Source organism: Ambystoma mexicanum, chromosome 1q (assembly GCF_040938575.1).
Source record: "Ambystoma mexicanum isolate Mex_15411 chromosome 1q, UKY_AmexF1_1, whole genome shotgun sequence".
NCBI lineage: Eukaryota > Metazoa > Chordata > Amphibia > Caudata > Ambystomatidae > Ambystoma > Ambystoma mexicanum.
The window spans coordinates 1,106,808,728-1,106,833,455 of NC_090922.1; the positions used below are offsets into that span (position 1 = coordinate 1,106,808,728).

The 24,728-nt window shown below is 47.3% G+C and overlaps 1 protein-coding gene across 14 annotated transcripts in view; it reads left to right on the plus strand.

Annotated features, from left to right (window-relative positions):
* Positions 1–24,728, plus strand: part of MTF2 (metal response element binding transcription factor 2) — a 1,089,527-nt gene that overhangs the window by 60,245 nt on the left and 1,004,554 nt on the right. For 6 of the 14 annotated variants that reach the window (XM_069641817.1, XM_069641821.1, XM_069641815.1 and 3 more), the window contains exon 2: positions 20,248–20,339. The exons of 3 other annotated variants lie outside the window; for them this stretch is intronic. The gene's annotated coding sequence lies outside the window, so the exon portion shown is untranslated. Of the gene's footprint in view, positions 1–20,223; positions 20,340–24,728 lie in introns of all 14 variants that reach the window. 5 more of the 14 variants (XM_069641820.1, XM_069641818.1, XM_069641822.1 and 2 more) reach the window with 1 other exon arrangement.

Sequence of the window (24,728 nt, forward strand, 5' to 3'; positions counted from 1 at the left end):
CCCTGAAAAGCTTTGCAAGTCCTACAAACTTTTCCGCCCAAACTCTCAAAGATGGCCGGACCAAGCCCTGGGCTGTCCATGCAATGCAGGCCGAAGCCTCCATCGACGTGACTGAGAATTCCAGCGAGGGCAGTAGACGCTGAAGGCGACCAGGGTTCCTCGGAACCCCATATGCATATGCAGGCCCGCGGTTCTGTGACTGAGACGACACCCGGTGGTCATAGAGCGCGCACACACATCCAAACACACCAAGCACATAGCTCACGGCTGACCTTCATAGAAATTGTCGCGCTTTGAGGCCCACGCGGTGTCCAAGGAAAAAACCTCTACATCTTCCCTGTCCTCTGGGGCATCATTTACGCCTCATGACAGGCCTCCGAAACCGGCCCCCAAAGTCTGTACGGACACGGCGTCCCCTAAACATGTGCCAGAAATGCAAGAACTAATTAAAAAACCTGTCTTGCTACCCTGTTAAAGACAAGTCGCTGAAAAAATTCCTTGATGCCTTTGTCCCCCCCCCCCCCCCAAAGCTTTCAGGTTATGGGTTCCTCCTTCACTGTAGACCCACTCTCGGGGTTTGTGCATCACAAGGGTCAGGTACCCTCCCTAACCACCGCTACCCCTTCAGGCTTTCCACCCTCCTATGACTGGACCCCTGAACAATTCAACAAAATTATGGATGACCTGCTTTGTTGACTTCCTGAACAAGCATCTGCCTTGTGGAGGACATTCTTGGTGACAAGAAGTCCGCCACACAGTTTATCCCACTGTTGGTCTATACAAAGACATATACAGCCGTCCTTACTAGCGTAACATCACGAGGGCGGTTAACCCTAGAATTGAAAAAATATTGAGCCTATTGCCCACAGAACCCCTGTCTATTAGGGGTTGGCTAAAACCTGGCTCACTGGTCGTCGCCACTACCAGAAAGAGGGCTGGTGCTCAGTATACCTAGATTCCTCACTAACCATGACCAGACAGGTTAGCGCTATCATGTCCTCCTCTGCGCATACCACCAAACTAATAAACGCCATAAAACCATACCTATCCAAACCTAACTGCCTATCAATAGCTAGAGCAACCATTGGAGCAAAACTAGACTATTGCAATGCCCTTCTGGCAGGCACATCTGCAAAAAACCTAAACCAGCTTCAAGCCACGCAGAACAATCGTCTCTGTGCCACCCTAAGCATCCCAAGTTATCTCCCAGGCCAGACAATCGGCTCATTGGCTCCCGGGCAAAGAGCGCATCCCATTCAAAATACTCACCCATAAATGCCTCACACTCTCTGCACCTTCATACCTATCTGAGACTTTCTCCAAATCCTCCTCTACACGTCCCACCAGGACACCATACACTAACCAACTCCTCATCCCACGTATCAATAGAGCCAAAGCCGGTGGCTTAGGCGTCCCATATATTGCTTCCAAATCCTGGAACGCACTACCTACAGACATCAGAGCAGAAATCTCACTCCCCTCATTTCGTAGGAAACTCGAGACTTCACTCCTTGCGCAGTAAAATGTAACTATCTTCGAACCATCTCTGTAAACATGCACATTATCACATTGCCTGTAACCTTATGTATGATCATGTATATGTAACTAAGCTATGTATGTAACAAGCGCCACGATGCACTAGGGCTGCTGTGTGCTTTACAAATCTCAATAAATAAGATGAGTGAGGTTCCGAATACACAAGATATCTATTCCTTACTACTGAAAATGGCACAAGATCTGCGAAAAGTGGCACAGGATGTGGGTAATGTTAAATCCTCGAAGACATCTCCCTGAAAGCCTCTCAATTGGATAGCTGTGTTTCTGCTCTGGAAAGTGGTTCATCAATTTCTACAGTGATGGCAGGAAGGTTCAGGGCTTACAACAGCTTGAGAGAGGATTTGCAAAAAGGGAAAGAGAGCTTGAAATTGGATTTTAAGATCAGAAGCAGGAACTTGAGGCTGGTAGGGATGGAGGAAAACACCAGTCAAGATTTATTACTTATGATTTTGCATATCTTTAGAACATGTTTCAGCTGTGAGCAAATTGGTCAAGGTGACACTGATGATGTATACAGAGTTGGCAAGAAGTCTAGTCCAAAGGTTAGACAAATCCTCATCTTGTTTATGAATACAAGGAACAAAGAGGAAGTCTTGAGAAATGCAAGGAAAAAGGGAAATACTTTCTACAAAGGCAAACAGATTTTTGTTTACCCTGACTACACTAAGGAATCACTGGCTATCAGGAGAGGTTCAGGTGATAGACGTCAATGGACGGTGGCACCTCCATTGGCATGGTTTTTCACGTAATGTGATTTGTCTGCATGTGGAGTTTTAGGTGTCTGAGGGATTAGTTAATATAGTCCCTCTGACTGGTGGACATTGACGTTGAAGCCTGCTACTTCTTGATATTCCTGCAATTGATAGATCATTGCTGGCAGTGATGCCAAGGATTTGTAGGGGAAAGCAAAATGGAATCCACAAATGTACTCACCCTATGCTCTACACCCCCCCCCCCCCAAAACACCAAAAGAGATGCCATTTATATCTGCGTTTAGTCTTGTAAGTGCTCGAGCAGTGCTCCAATTGCAAAACTCCACTAGGACACAGGGAACCATCCTTAGTTTTTCTGGATATTAAAAATAGATTGTCTTATTCCATTATTGATATTGGTAATTTATTTCTATTGTGCTCGTACACAAGTGTTTCAGAGCGAGGCAAGGGAGGGGAACAGGGGAGAACAAAACAGCAATCTTACTAGGCCCAGTGACATTGAGAACGCGCAAGTGCATGGGAGAGGGGGAGGGGGAAAAGTGCATGGAAGGGGGCGAGAAGTGGAAAGTGAGAAGCAGAAATACAGATAAATAACAATAAATAAATAAATAATAAAGGCAACAAACAGTGGTAGTGCAGCCAGCAATTTGCAAGTGCTAGGGTTAAGGCAGCAGACAGGGTAAGTCTGATAAGTGCAGGAAGAAAAAGGGGGTGGGGGGCTGTATGGGTACAGATGCAGATCCCAGTGCAAGGGGTGGCCCGGAGGCAGAGCAGGAGGGTGGCAGGGTGAGCAGGTACCTGTGCCTGGAGGACAGAGGATGGCCAGGTGCACGCTGCCAAGAGACAACATATCAGGAGAGGGGGAGCGAAGGCAGAAGAAAAGAGGAAGGTCTTGAGGTGCTTCCGGAACCGGAGATGGTTTTCATGTTTTAGAGTGGCAGGGAGGCTGTTCCAGAGGGAGGCCCCAGCCGAAGACAGAAATCTACCCCCAGCTCGTTTCTTTGAAAAACGACTGACCATGAGGCAGTTGGAGGTAGTGGAGCGAAGAGCTCGAGAGGGGAGGTATTTGCAGAGGGATAGCTGAAGGTATTTTGGACCCCGGCCCCAGAAAGCCTTGTGGACAATGCAGAGTGTTTTGAATTTAATCCTTGCATCCACTGGAAGCCAGTGGAGAGATTTCAGAGCTGGAGAGATGCGATCCCAGGGCTTGAGGCCAAGGACAAGTCTCGCAGTCCTGTTCTGGGGTAGTTTCAGAGGGCGGAGAGTAGAGGCAGGTAGATTTAGCTTGAGGCTGTTACAATAGTCCAGCCTAGAGAGAACCAGAGCTTGGGAGACCATGAGCTTCTGGGGGAAGGAGAGGAAAAGCAGAGTACCTCTGAGGAGGTGCAGTAGGAAATTTGACTTTTTAGATACCTCAGAGATGTGGGCGGAGAAGGAAATGGTGGAGTCAAAGGTGACCCCCGAGGTTCTTAGCCTCCCAGGTGGGGGTAGGAGGAGGGCCAAGGGAGGCTGGCCAGAGAGTGAGGGGAAAGGATGGTGAAGGTGTGCCGATTAGGAGGATCTCCGTCTTGCTGGCATTCAGACAAAGATCATTGGTGGCACACCAACCTTGAATGTCAGTTAGACAATCCGAGATGAGAGGAGGTGGCAGAGGGCAGCCTGAAAATGAGTTGTCGTCAGCGTAGCACTTGAAATTTGAGCAGAAAGTGGCAATGCACTGGGCGAGAGTTGCCAGGTATTGGTTGACTAGTGGGATTACCCACTAGTGTTGCTACAGGGGAGTGATACGGGACCTTAACCACAAATCTAAACTTGTACCCAAACCCCATTCTGTCCATAGAGTTAAAGGCAGAAGCCCAGTCAACTGTTAAAAGCATTCTCAGCATTCAGATGCAAAAACAAGGCATTCATGTTCTTTTTAACATTTTCAATAAAGTGCATCACCACCGTCAAATTATTAATCAACCATTGCTACTTGAGCATCAAACCTGATTGGTCAAGACTAATCGTGTTTGGTGTTGGGGCCAACCAATTTGCTATTATTGTCAAGTTGGTGTATGTTGATTTAAAGACCTGGCTCGGTAGGATGCACAGTCCTCCCAATATTTGCCTGATGTAGGAATTGGCATTCTGCCAACCTCGTACATTGAAGGTGTCTGTACCATGTCCTGCAAAGTTAATCTCGTCAGTCTGGGTCCATAAATGTGAGCAAAGTATTTATTAAAGCTGCACATTAACTTCTCTTGCCCTGGAGCCTTACAGTACTTCAGGCCACTCAATCCCCATTCCCTCTAGCACCCCGTTGTGAGGAACTCATGGTGACCACAAGTAAAACGGAAAAAAGTGATCACAGTTCATGGGTGTTTATTGAACAATTAATTTTGTATGCAGGTTAAAACGCCTATTCTAAATCTAAGATGGGAGCAAGGGTTGACCATCAAATGAAAAATAAAGCTGTCCTAGTGGCATTGTGTCAAAGTAAAAGGGCCCATACTAAGAAACCTATTGCCAAACCTCATAACTAATACACAAAGGGTGTGGGGCAATTAAGTGTTCTCAAATAATCTCAGGACACGCTAGCCTGGGTCTCCCTTCCCCATGTTTTGGACACGGGGTGAGATGGGATTTTGAAGCACAGTACAGTCTCTGGCTTTTCCAGCACAAGATGACGGTTCTAATGGCAGCTCACAGAACACACTTGAGCTTTCAGCTATCGGGGCCGTCGATGGCCAAGTCTTGTTTCACTTGAGTCTCTTGCCTCTGAGGACTTGACGTGTTCAAAAAGCAAACAAAATACAGTCGCTCTTCCAGAAGCTTTTGGTGACATTTCACCATGGGATTCCCCTCTTCTGAGCGCAAATCCCTAGAAATTTCTTAATGATACCAAGACCCCAGATAGCTGTTTTTTCCCGGTTTCGAGGGACTCTGGTTTCAAAATGAAGTTCCTTTAACAAATTAATGTTTGTTTTCAAAGTTCACTGAGTGATGGTTTCACCTCTGGGTCTCACTCTTCTGGGTTCACTGCGACTTCTCCTTTACTCACAAATCTTGATGTTTTTTTCCCAAACCGTTCCAGTGGACTTCACTCCGCCATGTTCACTCTTGTCAACTTCATATTCGCTTGCGTTTGCGCGATTCACTTCCCTTGCTTTCTCATATGGAGGTATCCATTGCCCTTGCTTTCACACCGATGTTGATCAAAGTATCAGTTGTACAGGGATTTTACTACACCTCCTGTATGACCACTTGACCTCTTTCGCAGACTCTCCTACATCCTTCTGATGCCTGTAGTTCCGCTCAGATGGGATCGACCAGAGTCTCTTGAATTGGCACCCATGTGGTGCCGGTTTTCCTTCTGCAGCTGGTCTCCCTCTAAAACATTTACAGTTCTTTACACCGTTCATTAAACTTGTTCAGACTTGCCCATTTGCGCTTCTCATTCAACACAGCCCGGTACTCATCAATTCTCCCCTTGACTCACAGGCTGTGATGAACCACTTGGCTTTTGGTTTTCCTGGAGTCAAGGCCGATAACACGGGCGCAGGAGCTTCACTCGATCCTGCTTATCGATATAAGCTTGCCCCGTTGACATCTGCTCCAAGACACTTGTACTATTGATCGTGGTCTTATGCTCTCTTCCATGAAGGTTCCGCGGGTCTGGGTTGAAAGGGGCAAGGACACGCCTTTCCTCGCCACCCTTTCAAATCCTGCTGCCCTTCTCCTTCTCTTGAACTGTGGCGCCTGATTAGCTATCTCGTTGTGCTGTCTGCCGTTTTCGTACTGTGCCCTCTGGCCCAACCTTTTTATCCCTGGGGGAGGAGGGGGAGAGAAAGGGCCGCCAGGTGTGTGCGATCAATTGCCCGACCCTTGTATTTGGACATGTCAGGTAAACGGCTCTGGTGTTGGTACGTTGTCGTCTATGTTGGGCAAGTGTTTGAGTTGGAAATGGGGAGGCGGGGGCAGTGGTTTAGAATGGCCTATGTGAGAGGGGGAAAAGGGGTCCAAGGAAGGGGATGCCGTGTCTCACCCGTTGGTGTCCCACTCCCTGAGGACCCCCATCCAGGTGACCCTCTCTCACTGGTCCAACCCCTGGAACCGGATCCAGTAACGATGGCCATGTCCTGGCCACGTGGATGACAGATCCCCGGGGACTAGACAGTGAGACACCTTTAGGTATCTCACACTGCACCTCTATATCTCACTTCCAAGTTTTGTCGGCAGGTAGGAGTCTAGACAGATGGGTAGACGGAAGTATGCTCCAAGCTTCCTTCCGTCACTACCCTCTGCTGTATACAGTGACTTGTAATGCCTCATGAACTCTGTTGCAGTCTGTTTATCTTTAGTCAGCAACCCGCTTACTGGGTTCATCTTGTGAAACCTGTTGGTGAGGAGCCAGTCTTCTTGGTTCGGTTTTCACATAGTATCTCTGCCAATGCATGTTTGGGCATGTGCAGCATTCTTGATGTGTACTAAGATAAGTTGATCATTGTCAGCTAAATGACCTTCAACTGGGCTCTTGCACGGTCCCTATAATCCTCCACCGTCATCAACTGCTTATTGCAACAATTTTTCAACATATATTTAATTTTCCCATTGTCATCCACCATGACAATCCCCACCCCATTCCAGACTGCCATAAACGTGCCTCGTTTCCCTAGATAGAGTTAAGAGTAAAGTAGCTATCTGATCTTGTCCCCCCAACATTGTCGGCTGCTTGGGATCCTGCATTAAATGCTCTGTGGATAGCAAACTACCCACCCCAACCACGGTTTCCCCAGTTATTATAGATTCAATCTAACGCTTGCTGGTGTGCTAACTAAAACCTGTTCTACTTGGAATATGAATGTTCCATGTTGTAGAGAGCCAAGGAGTGCTAAGGCTCTGTAAAACTCCATGTATTAAAAAAAAAAGTTATAATTCTCTTCCAGGAATTAGATTTGCTTCAGTCCTGGGGTGTCTCCAGGGACTGATTTCAAATCCTATTGAAATCGCCCATCACAATAGATTCCTCTTCTGCAGAATCACAACTTGCCCATGGTTACTCTAAGGAAGGCCTCCTGTTTATCGTTTGTGTAAATTCCACCAAAGAATCATTTGGGCCCTACCCATTGTACCCCTTTAAAAAGACATGTCTTCCTTATCATATCTTCTAGTTTTGTCTTTGAAGGCTAGGCTCCTAGACTTCATAATTGTCCTTCCCAAGATTATTTTATTTCTTCTATCGGTGGCATAGTAATTCTGTGGATATGTGCTAGATCAATGATTCCTAGTGATTCCATCGATGGCAAACTATCGACAACCATACCATTAACAAAAAAAGCATCAAATGCATTTGTTTTTAATAGGGGTGGGGGGGTTACCCCAACCCCCCTGTTTAAAACATGAAAACACGTTTACTAAACCCTTTACCATTTATAAAAATGCATTCGTTTTTTTTTTTTTTGATGCTTTTTTTTTCAGTGGTATGGTCTGTCGATGCCTTGGATTCGATGCAATGACCGGATATCATAGCAATCATTTTTTGGCCTTTAGATACATTTGTTTTTCTTCAGATGAGAACATGCCAGGACCTTCTGGTTTGAAAAAAATGACCAAACCATCATCCCCTTCATTGCTGAGTTTAGGCCGTTAACATGACCACTAATTATCTTAATCGGAGCCACCTAATTTACGTAACCGGTGCCTTGAAACCCCCCCCCCCCCCCCCCGGGAGGGGGTGAAGGGGTCCTCATTGAATGCCATTTCTTTCCTTTTACTCCCATGCGTCGCCACCCCCCCCAAGCACAGCCATCCCCCATAACGTACAGAATATGTATAAGAACCACCCCTAATTTTACATAGCTGCCTACTTCATCATGGGCTCTTTGGTTCCTCTAAGCCACTTTGGGGATGAAATGTCTGTCCCTCTCCAAACTACTTGTTGGCTAGAATTTTCAACTTGAGTAAGTCCCCCAGCACGTTTTGCTGGACTATTCAATTTTTCTGACTGAGTGGGACCCCCTTTCCTCACTCAAAATGTAACTCTGGGGGACCCTTTTTGGTTGCTTTTGATGAACCTGCTTTCCTCCTTCCTTCTAGTGGCACCTGTATTTACAGTACCTTCCTTGAGCTTCTCTTTGATTTTAATTTTTTTTATTTGTCCTCTGTTAACATGTTACCAGGATAGGGGGATGCCTTTCCCCCTCTATCTATATTTTGTGAGATTGGCATACCCCACCTTATATGGAGTGCTGAGAGGACACATAGTATCTGTTTTCTCACAGTGCCGAGTTTGTCTGAGTTGCTGGTGGCAGTGGATGTTTTCTACAGTTTTTTAAACATTTTTTGTATTTTATTTTGGTGAAACTTAAATCCAGGCTGTATTCACAACTGCTGTAAGGAACAATATGGGTCACAATTGACTAATAGGGTGCCTGTCTTTTTCTGCCAACTCAAGATGACTTGTCCTTTCTTAAGCCGCCTTCTGCTGACCTGTGTGGGGGAGCTTCTGATCGTCTCGTGTTTTCTCCAGATTCCCATGGGGAAGCCAGCTCTGAGACGCCAGTGTGTTTGAGAGGACAGGAAGCTTGGAGGACACAACTCCTCGGGTATCTGTCCTCCTGTATGTCTGCTTGGATCCAGTTCTGACGGCGCGCCTGGTTGTCACCTTGGGACAGCCATCATCCAAAGCTTGAATCTACCATCCATGCTGATTGGCTGAGATCCTGCATAAAATGCAGTATCTTGATGCTGCAGCCATAATCTAATACTGGAAGATCCATTCTGAAGGAAGGATGCCTGCAGCCACTTCCAGCGACCGCCAGAGGAGACTGAGTGATGGCTCCAGCCCTTTCTTCGGTGCAATAGGGAAGATGCAGACTGGACGAGTTTCTCCTACCTTGGACTGGTTGGTCTCATCAGGCTCGAGACCAGCTACAGTTTGAGCCATCGCACAACAAGCTGCGATCTTTTGGGCCTGCAATCTGTGAATACCCTGAGACCTCAGGCAATGCTGCAGTGCATCATCTCGTCAAGTGCGGTCTGGCTGCACAACTCGTGGGCATCTGTCTGAGCCTACAGAGACTCCATCCGGATTCTAGAAGTCCCCTCAGATGAGTCGTGGACCGAGAAATCGAAGCAAGCTGCTACGAAGCTTGTGCTGAGCCTCTACAACCAAGTGCGGTGAAGATAGTCTGCTGATCTGTGACAGTCTTACCATCTGCTTCTGCTGAAAGTTCTTCCTCCGGCCACCAAGGCCAGAGACCCGACCTGGAGCTGGTGACTTCCTACCTTGGGGACCTGCCAGTGAAATTGTTCACTGAATAAGGTACCGTCGCACTCCTGGGTGCTTACATAGGCAGTGTTGCTGGTAGTTCCTCTTGAGCTACTGGAGTCGCGTTAGGATGGATGACTCGACCGTGTTTTCCCACGCCTCTGGACATCTGCCCCTGAGGTTGAACTCCTTCAGGTGCCCTAGCTAGCCCACCTGAACCCTTTGACTCTAATGCTACCTGCTATGAAAAACTTCTTCTGTCAACTTCTGACTTTGACAGTGTTTACCTTCTTTGATCTGCTGCCCACAGGTCACGAAATGTCCCCTTCTGACTGTTTGAGACTCTCCACAGATGGGGTTGGACTTCTAAAGTGTAGGCATGCACAGTTTTTTACTTGCCAATTATTGCTCTTTCCAGTAAATGTTGGTTGATGGTGTGCTTTGATAACTTGAAGCTACTCTTCCTGACCTGTTAATGTCCTAAAAGTCTCCTGTTGCTTTGACTATTGCTACAGAAAATATTTATTGTGTATAATCTATTTGTGTGAAGTATTTTTACTTGCCTGAATTGAATATTGAATTTAACACTCTACCAAACCTTTTGAGTAGTTCAGGCCAAAGAAGAGTTGGCACCCTGTACTCGTAAGAGTGAGTCTTCTAAAGCCTACTGCAGGTGCACTACCCATGACCTAAGCCACATGGGTGAATGTGTAGTGCCAAACGCCTGCACCTCTTCCCCTGGGCATCCCCAAGCATTACTTGTATGCTACACATCAAGCTAACGAAACACATCCCCGCAAAATACTTCTTACTAGTCAGCTGCCCCCTATGGATCACCTCAAAGTCCAACAATATCTCCCTGTCCTCTTTACTCTCCCATGGGTCAAGTCCCCATTGATGTCACAAGACTGAGGGAATACACAACCGCTGGCACTGAAATATTCTAAAACTGTTTTGTAAAGCAACAGTAAAATCTAAAACTCATGCTTAGCAATTGGCTCTGGGTGGCTGTACTTTAAGTCTGTGGTAAATGTTCTCCTTTAATATATGAAGTACAAAGCAGCATATAGAAAGTTGAGCAAGCAAGCTATCTAACCCAATATATGAAATGGGTGGAAGTGGTGTTCTGCAGAATGTACAGTGCTCTTGTATGTTAGTGGGCAAGCCTCGAGGAAATGTAATTTAGTGACCAGGTCATGACCTGAAGTGCAGCTAAACTTGAGTGCATAAAACAAGGACCCACACATGCTGTGCAGTGGACATCTGCGTTGCTACAAAGGTGTGTGGTAGGCCCACAACACAGGAATCTCCTTCCGGCACCTTCACCATATCTCTTTGTATATTTAAATTGAGAGCAGTATGTAATGCAGCTGAGGAGGTTCCTATGGCAGTTTTGCAGGTGGCAGTCTGGCTTGAGAGCAACGGGGTTGGCTATCCTTTTTTGATCTGGCAGTATGGACTCTGTTTTCCCCAGATAAGGTTAGATGCCTAATTCTATGCAATGTTGTAGTCTTCCACATGCTCTTTGTATTTTAGGACATTCTTAATTTCGTGCCAAAAGACCCAAAATAGAAATGACCATACAAATATTGCATACATAATACGATACATGCAGATTTTTAAAAAGCCACAAATTGACAGTGAATAAATACATTAATCCAATCAATCTATTTACTCTGCAATAAATACGTTCTTAGTTCAGCAGCTGTTCAATTAATGGATAAATCCTAAACGCACAGTTTATACTAGGATGGGATACAATCATATTAAAAGCTGTGGAGAAGAGGCCACCAGGGGTAAGATGGATTCCTGATCAGGCAGCTTCGGTCCCTGTCCAATAAAACCAAAATCTGGAGCCAGATAGCGAGCCCCGGGACCTATTGCGGGAGGGGCCCCCGGGCAGCGTCATAGCATTGGCACACCCCAGCCAGCCGAGAGCCCTGAACCCCGAGGCGACCGTGAAGGCCACTTCCGAAGTGGAGGGCCACCACACAGAGGGGGAAAAGGCCCAGTGATCGATCAACAGCGACGCAGAGACCTGCGGCTGCAGCGGTGAGTCTGCCTGCTGCTAGGAGCCGTAGTGGCGGTGAGAGGCAGCACTAACCAGAGGTAGCCCAAACAGTCCCCTGGGGGGGGCAGAAACAAGCGGCTACATAGCAGCCCGGCTTCAGTACAGCTAGGAAGCAGCGCAGCAAGGAGGGAGGAGGAGTAGGGGAGAGGCAGCCGCCTACCCCCACAAGGAACAAGAGCCCAAAAGGGAGACAGCCCCCAGACACAAGGCGAAACGGAGAGTGAGGGCTGAGGGGCAACATACGGCGAAAGGATCGGGGATGCCAGGCGTTAACCCGCAAGTGGGCTGATGGGGATGCAGACGGCCCAGGCGCCACACAGGTACCCAGCAGCAGAGCACATAACACTGGTTGGTGAACGGCCACAGAGCGAACCCCCGGGAGAGGAACCAAGAGAGCAGGAGGTGGAGGAGCAACAGGAAGGAGGTGGACACACCCCCTAGTAACCACCCCACCCCCACCCAAATGTGTTGCACAGAGACCATAAGAGGCCAGGGTGGCGAGGAGGTGCACGGGGGCAGAGAAGCACAGGAACACAGCAGGAAAAGCAGGAGAAGCACACAGCCACAGACCAGCCAGAAGTAGCGTACTGCGGAGGAACGCACTGGCCTATCATTAACCCCTAACTGTACAGTGGGGACACAGGTGGCCCCGGAGCTACATGAGGCCCCAGTAGTGAGGCCAGGGAAAGGTGTGAGGTGCCCCAGGAAAAAGCCACAGGTGACAAGGAAGAGCCAGGGGGAGAGGGTCACCCCCCCCCCCCTTCCCCCAACACCCCCTGGGGAGACCTACGCAATGCCAATCACGACTGGAGTAGATGGTCTACAACAACGTGGGGCCTGTACCGGTCAGAGATCAGTGATAGAACTGGAAGGAGGACATACGAAACAGATCTAAAGGAGAAGGCCCCCCACCCCCCCAAACCCTGTCATACCCTGGTGTGAAAGGTGAACTGCACAAGACACAGAAAGGAGACGCACGGGGGGGAAGGGGGAGGACACCACAGGAGAATCCCAACGACGCTAGAACCCCCACCAAGTGAATATGCTGGAAGATGTACCTAGACAAAGGGGTTATGGCAGCAACAAAGGCGGAGGTGGGATCCCATCCTTGTGCCGTGGCAATGGGGACCATAAAAAGTGACCACATTCAAGTGATACTGGAGGAAATACATTGAGGCAAAAGTGTCAGACCTATCTGCAAAAGTAGTCCCCTTTTGGAAGAAAGACTGGAGGGTGCAAATCAAATCAAGCTTCAGCAGGAGTGCTGGAATCCCAAATAAAGATTCGCTTCCGGGACATTGAAAGGAGGGAGTATGACCTAGGGCTCAAAGTGAAATATATAGAGAACTGCAAGAGGCACAACAACCCCTGCTTTTTTGGACTAGAAGAAAAAGGGGGAATCCGCGGCTGGCATTGAAAGAGTAATTCAAGAATTAATGGGGATGGTCTGAGGGGCTAAAGAAGGCGAACAAGTGGCTTTAGACCAGGTCCACAAGGCAGGAGGGGATGCACGGGGACTCAATCGGTGCTCACAAAACTGCACTGTTACCGAGACAGTCGCTATCTTGAACAAAGCAAGAAGAATGTGGGTCATTGAACTCTAAAGAGACTATCTTACTGGATCCCTCCGCATAAACCCACCTGAGACGCAAGAAATGTGGTGCCCTAACATTGGCTCCAGGAAAAAGGGGTGCGATGCAGTTGGGGATACCTCCTATTACTCGTATTCGAACTGGGGGCGAGAGATATGTTGGTGCACAAGGAAGATATCAAGCGGTCCACGGTGGATTTAATAGGACACCCTCAAGACCAACTGGGGGATGGAGGAGGGGTTGAGCCAGCCAAAAGATGTGAACCCAGAGGCCCAAAGATGGATCGTGGAAGGTGTAAAACACGGGGGGGGGGGGAGAGGGGGCAGTCAGGAAATTTCACAAGCTCAACACTCCACCTCCCAGACAAGAGCTGACCTGAAGGGATATGCCTCACATGGACATCAATGGTTCAGACTACGGGGCCCAAGGAGCTCAGGAAGGATGACTCAGTTTAATGGTCTAAAATTGTGTTTCTGGAGGAAGTGTGGAGGCGAAACATAGGATGTTAGGGGGGGGGGGTCAATACATATAGTTGAGAAGACCGAGTTGTTGGCTGTTGCCATGTTATTGTTCAGGTTGTTCAATGGGGGGGGGGGGGGCGAGGAAGACCTCAGCGAACCATAGACCTGGTGCAGGGGGGGGGAATTGATAGAAGGGGCTCAGGGCAGGCAATAAGGCGTGAAGGGGTCGGGTAATGCTACAAGGATACGCGATTGAGAAAGTTTAAAAACAGGGTGAAAGAGAGTATAGGACAGGGGCCAACGCCTTGGTGGTTTGCCTATTAAGCTCAGACGTAAGACAATGGGAGGCCGAACGCCTCAGGGGGAGAGGGGCACACACAGGGGAATTGACAACATGAGCATAACTTGCATCGATCAAGGGGAGGTGGATTGGATAGATAAGGCGGTAGGGGGAAGGGGAAATGCAGCACAACCTCACAACCAAACCGGTGGACAGGTCAAACCATTGGTCTGCATACGGAGAGAAAGTGAAAAAGGGGAGATGGTTAACCGGAAAGTGGAAACATTTAAAGAATTGAACTCTACGAAAAAAGATCACTCGCGTCAAACATGCTCCGCAAAGCCAAAGTAGCAGTGCTGTTCCTACAGAAAACACACTACAGGTGGGGGGGGGCGCCGTAGGACAGACCTTCTGGGTCTCACACAAGACCATCAAAAAAGAGGGGGTGGGAATTGTCCTATCAAAAACCATGCAACTAAGGGAAGTGCAGGTTAAGAGGGGCTTTGTTGGTAGGTTGGCAGCAGTCAAAGAGCATGCTGAGGGGTGCCCATCACCTTAGCTTCCATATATGCACCTAATGTGCATCAGCTGGCATTCTTCCAGAAGGCTTTTTGGAAATTGAGGAATGGTGGGAGGGGACTTTAACCTGATAGTGGACCCGGCAGTGGACTGGTGGTCGGCAAAGGAAAACCAAACCAAAGCAAAAGGGAAGGAACATGTCATGGTTACGGGCCACAGGCATCCTTGCAGGCCCGCTTTCTGTGTTCATAGCAATAGGTGGAAGAGACAATCAGGAGTAGCATGGGTAAAGGCTCTGAGCCCAGAGTATGTCATCGGGGGGGGAAACCCCATCATCCAATCACAGCCAAGAGAACTTCCTGCTTACCCCAACATGGACAAAGGTTCCCAGCACAAAGTAAGCAGCACGGTCTAGTCTCTGGGCGTGGTTGCCTATATAAACCACGCCCAGGGATCAACATGCACTTCGTGTGAATTCTGTATCGCATGCTTACCCGGACTTCTCTGCTCACCTGCAGTCCCGTGTGGACTTCTCTGCTCACCTGCAGTCCCGTGTGGACTTCTCTGCTCACCTGCAGTCCCGTGTGGACTTCTCTGCTCACCTGCAGTCCCGTGTCGACTTCTCTGCTCACCTGCAGTCCCGTGTCGACTTCGCGGCCGTCGGCTTGAGATGGGATGAGAACCGATAACGAGTTAATCTCCGGAGTTGCTCGCCTTCATCCCACAGCATACCAGCACCTGAAAAGGAAAACAAGAACAGGTGATTAAGACCAGCTAGCGTCGGAACTTTACTTAATCTTCTGCAGCGCGTTAGATATCGCTCTGAGGCCGCTTACAGACACTCCACTCCGGTGTGCGGTCTTCATCTGGAACCGCTGCTGGTCCTGCCTTTTGCTCCTTTTTTCCATCCAGTACCTTAGCACTTCCCGGAGCAGACCTGGGAAGAGAAAGAGAAGACCAGGTTAGTCTCAGAAAACATTTGCTCACCACATTCAGACTGTAAATCACGCAGCGCAAGGAACTCTGTGTAACCCAGTGAGGCAACTTTGGAATTGAACTTACCATTGACACAGGAAACCTACCAGTGAGGCAACTGGTCCCGAACTGTAACTGAACTAATGCATTCCTGAATATTAGCCGTTATAAGCGGCCATCTCCAGCAACATCCTCTGGTCCCCAGACATGGCGCCCCTGCAAGAGCAGGATGGAGAGTTCGCCCAGTTAAACAGAAAGGTGAGTCATCCCCTGGTTGGGGAGGGAGCGACATTTCTGATTAGAGGACTGGGTAGAAGGGTGGGGTTTTGGACTACTCTCCTCCTCTCCTGTAAAACATTACCTTTTTTTGGCAGATAGTCCTTCAAACAGTAGTCGGCAAGTAGGAGTCAAGAGACGAGCCGGTGGACTCCATCGCTCTTGCGCAGGCTCAGGTAAGCGTGACGCATGAAGCATTTGCCCAACTGCTGGAAGACCACTTCTGAGTGGATGTATGTAGGTCTAGGTTCCCCAAAGGCAGGAGGGTACACCTTCTCACCCCACACATATACCAGGATTGATCTTCTACTGGTCCCTAAGGAACAGGAGGCCATGGTGTCCTTACCGAAGGTGGAAACAGTGACATGGTTGGGCCATGAGATGGTTACAACAGACTGGTGGTTGGAAGAGGGGAGGAAGGGGCCAGACGGAAATAACCCCATACTTGTAGTAAATGACACAGGGGAGACTATTGCGAGGGGGGCCAAGGTGACCGTGAGGGACCACACAGCGGAAGGGGCCAGAAAAAAGAGAGAAAGGGCACTGATCGAGGGGAAGATATGGGAACGGTTGAGGGACATGAGGACGAGGCTGACAAGACCGGTAGAAGCTTGAGATTGAGAGGGTTTACAGGGCACAATGTGGGACAATGGGCAAGAATTGAACTCGCCACTGATTGGGGAAGTGGCAAAAAAGCAGAGATACACAAAACAAAAGTTCAACGAAGGGGGCAATTGGGTGGGGACACTGCTGGCAAATGAGTCGGGGAATGTAGGGGAGACAGGAGGGTTCACCGTTTAAGGGACGAGAAAGGGGTGACACGCTGATCGGAGGACCATATCCCAGACCGCTTTGCAGACTTCTATGAAGCATTGTACTCCCAACCACTAAAACCTCAAGGAAGGGAGAAAAAGGAATATTTGGGCAGGGTCCCCATCCCCCGCCTCAGGACAGAGGGGGCAGTTCATGTTCGAAGCGGACAGAACACGGTAAGAGGTTAAGGGGGCAATGGGTAAGTTGAAAACAGGCAAGGCACACATGGAAGATGGCTACACGGCAGGCTTTTATAAGCAGTTCCAAGACACCATAGCGAGGCCCCTGGCGAACGCCTTTACTCCATAAAGACTCCAGAGGACATGCCTCCTACCTTCTGGGAGGCGCTCATAACTCTGATCCCCAAGCAAGGCAAGGATGAGGCAGAATGAGCCTCATACGCCCATATCGCTACTCAACGTGGACGCAAAGATCTTCACAAGGATCTTGGCATCCCATCTGGAGATGAACCCAGACCAGACTGGATTCATTCAAAATAGGCAAGGATCCGATAACGGAAGAAGGACCCTACACATTCTATGTGACTTGACAACGCAAAAAGAGGGGGCCCTAGTCCTCCCACTTGATGCCAAAAAGGCATTTGATAGGGTGAACTGATTGTTAATGATAGGGGTACTAGAGGAGGTAGGGATGGGAGAGCGATGGATGGATCTCATACCATAACCCAAGGGCTAGAGTAACAGTGACAGCGGGAACATGTCTAGGACTATAGGGCTTCACAGGGGGACAAGACGGGGATGCCCCCTGTCCCCAATGCTGTATGTCCTGGTGATTGAGCCATGGGTGATGAGCCTGAGACAGTCGGGAGTCATAGCCGGAGTTCACATAGATGGAAAAGAGTATAAAGCAAGCCTCTTCGCTGATGATGCATTGCTCTAGCCCGCAGTCATCAGTACCGGCTCTCTTGGAGGGGTTGAAAGAATACGGGGAACTGTTGGGATTACGGGTTAACGTCTCCAAATCAGTGGCATGCCTAATGGGGGGGAAACTGGGAACAAGCAGACAGAATGGGTCGGTAAATGAGGATTGCAGACACAGCAGGAAGGCTTCTGCTACCTGGGGATAGAAATGACAAGGGAACCAGAGAACCTATTTGGGAGGAACTACCCATTCCCCCCCCACCCCCACCCATAGGAGTAGATAATGGGAGACCTGCAGCGTTGGGGTAGGATTGGTCTATCCTGGATGGCACGGCTGAACTGCATCAAGATGACTGTCCTCCCCAAGCTGCTGTTCCTCTTTAAAATGCTCCCCACGATAGTACCAGCCCACTTCCTGGCCACAATCCAGAAGGCCCTCTTGCGATTTCTCTGGGCAGGAGCAAAACCTCCGGTAGCATACAGGGTGCTCTTGTTAACAAAAGATGACGGGTGGAGTTAGATTTCCAGATGTAGGAGCATATTACAAGGCAGCCCAGCAGCGGATTATGGTGGACCATCTGGACCCCAGCACAAAGAAGCAGTGGGTCCATATGGACAATGCCATCCTACAGCTGGTAACGCTGGGTGAGTGGATGTGGGTTCCACAAAGTGAAATTCCTAACACATACCATCTTAGAAGTGTTCTGGTCGATCTGGCGGGAGGGAAGTGCCACTCGCTGATTGTCAACCTGGACCTCTCCCCTTAGCTGTATTTGGGCACCTTCCATAAGAAATCCCATTACAAGACCCTCAGGTTCCAACTGTGGTACGAGGCGGGGGAGCTCTTCAGGGCACGACAGTTGTGGGGAGAGGAAGAACGTCATGCACCAGACTGGAAGGTTGGTTGAAAATGAAGGGTCTCTCACCCTTCAAATATCTACAGTTAAAGGGAGTCCTGACGAAACCTGCGTGGAGAGACATTCTACCCAGAGAACTGACCCCCTTCGAAAATGTACTGTTGAAAGAATTCAATACCAAAGGAAGGATTTCCAGGCTGTACAGACAAACCGAGGAGGGGCAAACCCATAGATCTTTTGCCAGCATGGGGGAAATGGGAAGAAGACCTAGGTATTAATATAACCGACCAGCTGTGGTGAAAATGTGCAGTAGGGTCAAGAAGTCCACATTATCTCTGCAATATAGAATGCAGGCATTTAAACCATTGTACAGATGGCACTATCTGCCAGCATCACTAGTGCAAATGTTCCCAGTGGTGGATGCCCATTGCTGTCGCTGCAGGAGGGCAAAGGTGGATTACTATAATATGCGGTGGACATGCTCACTAATCCAGAAATGTTGGAAAGAGGTGCTGGGGTGGTTAAGGGGACTGGATGGGATAGATGGGCCCAGGGAACCCAGTCTGCTGCTGTTTGAGGTGGAAGAGGGTCACATAGTCCAAACTTGGTTGGTGGTGGCGTGATGCTGTATAGCCCAACATTGGAAGAGGGAATACATAGAAGTACCCTGGTTGTGGGGAAAGTAGGGAGTCTAGTTGAACTGCATACTGGGGGAATGGAATTAGGGAACATAACTGTTATTTGTTGTACAAGTTGGTGATATTGTTGCTGGATCAAAAATGTCAGACTTTTTTGTTTTAAGTTGTAGAGGCCTAGTCCCAATTTCTAAATGGAGGGGTGAAGATACTTGTGTGACAAACTAGCATTTACAGAGTAAACAAGACATGCAACAGGTTATCTACATCATGCGGGCCACAAACACATTGAATAGCTTCTTTGCTACTTTTCTTCAGAGTGGGAATTACCCTTTGCGAAGAGCATGTTGGTTCTCAAGCATAGTAAAATTGTCTTCTCTCTGTGATCAATGAACCAAAAAATATAGTTGGGGGATCCCAAAATGGGCCAAATGCAAAATAACCCTGAATACTAGATTTATGAGACCCTAAACATAAACTAAACCTTCTCTTTAGTTATGTTTAAAGACTAAAAATGACTTCACCAATGACATTGAATTTTCTTTTCCCGTGCCAGTTTGAATGCTGAGGGTTTCCGATAAGTCAGAGTGCGGCACGTACATGATTGAGCTAAGTGGAACACACATGTACATCCGAAAACAGAATATCGTTGACAACCTGGTTCGTTAGGATTGCCCCAAAAACATAGCCTGAAAATCATAGGCTGTAATTGAATAGTATCTGAAATATGCGGAAAGCTGCATTCTTGATGTACCAATCAGCCCTGATTCACTCCCAGGATTTTCTGAAAAAAACGTTTCTTTTCTTTCTAGGAGAACCAAATGTAGATGCCCCCAGATTTCTGCACCATCCATAGCCACTGGCAGTGATCTCTTTCTATACATGTGTGTAATATGATCCATAGGTAGGCTCCCCACTTTGAGGGGGAGTGGATGTTTGTGACCATACAGAGTTATGGACCCATTTATTTGCGTGAATTGAATTGCTTGGGTGCGCTTTGTGTTTTTTTTGAATACTTCCTTTCAAGGATTTTCTATATGAAGGAATTGTTCGATGGGGGCTACTAATTGATAGGTCCTTTTGGCCTAGCAGATGCTTTTGAATAGTGTGGCACATTGCCTTCAAACAGAGGCAGTGATCGGAGAGATGTCTTTCATGGGAGTGTTTGTGACTGTAATGATTCACTGATGTTGTGCACTGTTCAAATGGCAGATTCAGTGCTTTGATTTTTAATTAGGCATTTGAACTGGGTTGTGCTTATCGGTTTGAAGATTATGAAGGTTGCTTGAATAGGCGGTATAAAACCGCAATCCATCCAATTGTTCACTAATCTTCGTACAGATGTTCTTTATTTTTGCCTTTAAGGAAGTCTGGGCAGTGTTCAGATGTCGTGGAAGGATATTGTTCCAGGAAATGATGATGGTGAATACTGATCAAACAAACGTACAAGTATTTTGGTAAGAGACTTCTGAAATTGGGCTAATATTGGGATTGAGGTCATTTGCACTTAAACAAATCAGTATACTCCTAGTGTTTGATGTCAGCCAAATCATCTCCTTAGCCATCTTACAATACTTATCTATTGCTCTCTTCTCCTACTTTGTGCAATCCTTCACTTTTATTGTGATGCTCTGCTTCATGTTCAAATATTCAAGCCCTTTCTATCCTTCAGTTTCCCCACCTTCCCAACCTTGGGATTCAGTTGGATAGCAACCTCAATGCTTCACTCTTACTTTGCCTCCATTGCCACAAAAGCCAGGTTAAGCCTGCTAAATGTCTTCCTCCAAAATCACACCCCAAAACCTCTTGTCTTCAGGAGGTTAGACCTCTGCTTCAGCCGTTTCACGAGACTTCCCTTTTCTGTTTCTTCCTCCAACAAAGTACTGAATCTTACCCCAATATTAAACCTACCATGTTCTTAATCCAACTCCCTACATTGCCTCTGCAAGGTGGCTTATTTTCTGACCTAACTGTAATGCTGCCCGCTTCCCCTACTTGCCTTTGTTGTGCTTCACTCCTTTACATCCCACTGTTAGATCTGTCACCTGAATATTACCAGCATACAGTGGTTCAAGATCACGCTTAAAGGGGAAATTCCCTCGGACATTTTATTGGCCCAATCAGGCAAGTGTTTTTGAGTGTACATTGATCATAAAAAAGTTAAAAAAATGTCCAAGGAATCTTACTTTATTTTTTCTCACATTTACACATGCGTAAACAAGTTGGATACCGCCATCTTGTACTAATCTTATCCGTTGATCCATCGCTCTAATTCAGATCACCCACCCCTAAAGCTGACATCACTAGTCAAATCTATATGCTCTGTGAGGAACCCGAGGGCGTCCTCGCTTCTTTTTCCCTGGGATCTTCCTCTCGGGTGGTCAGGAGAATGCCATCACTTTTTAATCCTGACCGTAGGGGAGAATATGCAATGCAGAATCCCTATGTTGAAGGAACTTGCGGAGTGTGGAAGAGGATGTTCTTGGGTGAGACCTGGTGCCAAACTCTGTCCGCGTCTCTCTCCTAATCAGTTTCCTTAGCTGCTTGTTTACCTGCACCCAGATGCCAGCAGCAGGCCTTGGCGCAATAGGAATAAAAAAAAATGGTATAGCCCCGCCCAAGTTTTTTGCAGAATAAACCCTCTATCCCTCAAGCCTTTGTGGGCTACTGTCAGCCATTCCCTCCCCTATACACATCCAAAACGTCCCCCAGGAAAAAACACCAACATTGGGACGAGGAGGAGCAGACCACACAGAATTATGTAGAAGTGGAGTCTGGAGTCAATGCAGACTACATGTAACTTGTTTCAAGGTGAGCGGACTAGCTCTAATGATACCAAGCGTCAGCGCGGGATATTTAAAGATATTAATGGAAATAAGCTGAGTAGTAGCAGGAGAGGAAGGCGGAGCAAATTCTTTGACCAGTGGGAGACCACCGTGGCACGAGATTCGGTGAAGGACGAAGACCGGGTGCAGAGGGAAAGTGGCAGAAAGCGAGGCTTTTGGAATGCAGAGGTCCGGGGTAATCTGTGAGGAGGGGGCACTCGCCAGCTGGAGGACTCACACCGGGAAGCCAAACCTGCTGACCAAATGCGGACTGTGGGAGCGAAGCCACAGAATGTAGCCGCTTTGCTACAGCGAGATGCCCAGGACTGTGGCTGCTTGGGACCTTGCCGCAAAAGACCTATGGCGAGTCTGCCAGAGAAGGGGGGGAGGGGTCCGGACATGGCAAGAGGGTGGTTTTGTCGATGTGTATTATATTCATGAAGCCTTTTAACGGGGAGCTGAAAGTTACTGCAGGTAATTGTGAATGCCAAAATTTACTTTTGAATACTGTAGGACTGTAGCACTTTTAATGCCACCCAGAGCAATAGCAAGTTGTGAGCACCTGGTAGTGAATTGAAAGAAAAGTGGTACATGTGGTGGATACCACAGAATGGGTTTGAGACCCAAACCGGGGCAAACGTCCTACCAAGAAAGGTATGAGATGAGAAACCAAGTATTGGGCAGAACTGAGAGAGCTCAAGGAACTGCAGGTTAAGAGGAAACCTGTGCTGACAAGCGCTAGTGGAATACAGAACAAGGGTAGCAAAGGGCGTGGTGGCCTAGCAAGCCACAGAACAGTGTGGCACTGATGAAGATGCCAAGCAAGCTTCACTGTTAAGGCAGTGGCCAGTTGTTATAAGCATTTAAGGAGCATCCGTTGCGTGACCTGTAATGGGTGGACCATGGGGTCCAACAACTGCTCCTAAAAAAAAAAAGTGCTCCCCTATATGGAGAAGCCAAGGAGAGTATCCTTAAAGGAGCTTGCGTTTTGCAATAGCCTCCTATGTAATGTGAACAAAACCGGACCATCTATATAAGCCAGTGAAAAGTACTGATGTCAAGAACTGGGAAGTGTCCCAAGGAATTGTTCTGTTGAAATTTGAAGATATTCACTCTTGGGGGAGGGAACTCCTGCATTGTATGAACTACTTTAAACTTGGGGTATGGGAAGCTGATTACAAGCCAAGAGCTGGAAGGTGGTCTGTGCTTAATTCTGAACAATATTCATTGTGATGCTGACATCCCTACACATTGCCTACATTTAGTTGTGAGGGCAAGTATAGGGTTTGGACACCCACGTTTTAGTTGGGCTTCCTGACGCAGACTATCCTTGGTTTTCTTTAGATGGGGAAATCCCACCTTGGAATAGTTGGAATAGGGCAATATAGGCATTAACCCCCCCCCCTTACCATTTTAAAGTTTATGAAGATTTGTTTACGAATTTGAACCTGTTGTGTCATGATGCCTTCACAGCTCCCCTTATTTTCATGAGGTTCGTGGGCAGCATAGCCAAACGTACCCTGTCATCCAGGAACATAAATGCACACATCCACACACAAGGCAAAATGTTTGTTTCTTTTCACAAAAAGGATAAAGTGTATTTTGAAGAAAACCGCACTAGTCTGGAACGTAACAAGTACTTTTATTTTTGACATAATGCTCAAGAGGAGAATATGTCCATGAAAATATTGATATCCGTTCGTGAGAAGAAAGGAGCAGTTTCATTTTCCAATTCAACATAACATCTGCACGTTTTCAGATCAAATAGGCTGCGATGTTGCTCCTTATTACTGCTATCGCAAAAAAGACACTTTAGTGCCTGGCGATTGTCCCAGATAATGGTTATCACAGATGCATTGTTGACGATTATTGTCCAAATCTGGTTGAAGCTGTCAACTGGAAGATTAAACCCATGGCAAGCGCACATCGGTAGAACGTAGTTATGTAAATTTGAGAATGCAAAAAATATTTCAGTAGCCAGTTTATAATGGGATATACACAGTTCATACATTTTAACATGTACAATGTCGATTCTTTGTGTCAAATCAAACCTTCAATTGTACATCGTTCAGCATACAGCACGCATACCATACTCGGTAGCCTAAATATTATGTAAAACTATGCTTACATGATTGAGAGTTTCCATTCTATCTGTGACAGTGATCAACTGCTTTGACGACAGATCTCAGTAATAGAAACTGAACGTTCTTATGTATGCTTTCAGTATAGTGAATCTTATCAGTTCTTTGTGGATATTCGACACATTGTATCCTTCAGATTGTTAGTACAGTTGATTCAAGGACAAATAACAATGAGACCTTTTGTGTTTTCTCAACCAGCTATGGGTTGTTTTCGTTCAGGGAAAACATGTCACAAAAATGAATTTCTTTTCTGCTTTCAATTCCAAGCTATGCAGTGAAAAAAGGAAATATGTCAACTATTGCATACCGCAAAATATTTACTTCCACTTTAATGTAAACAAGACGCCCGGAACTACACCATTTACAAATTCTTTGACAGATGCGCCTAGGCGAGGTGCAGACAGGCCTACAGGGCAATGCTGAAACAAAGTGTGCTATTGTGGGCCAGTTTATTTGGCTAAAGACAGCCACATTTTTGGCCAATGTGTCACTTGGAGTTACTTCATGATGTGGCCAGTAGTTTTGACCATTGTTGCTGAATACATATTTATTTACATTTCACAATTTGCATTACATTTCATCTAATAACTCCCCCTTGGGTACTATTCAAACAGTCTGTTGTAAAAGGAAGTAATTGCCATTTGTTCTGTGTGCCACTTTTTTATTATGTCCAAGACAATGTTATGCCCCAATCCGACCCTGGGTGCAGAACATGTACACCACACATTGCTGTTTGCTAGTGTCCACAAAGGAGCATTTCTGCCCTGGGCTTGTATCTTTTGTTTGATATAGATGCGCAGAAGGGAGTCCATCCTGCAGCAGGGATGTTGGGGTGCAGATCTGGCTGCCCATAAGGTTCAGATCTGGCTAGGTGGTGGTT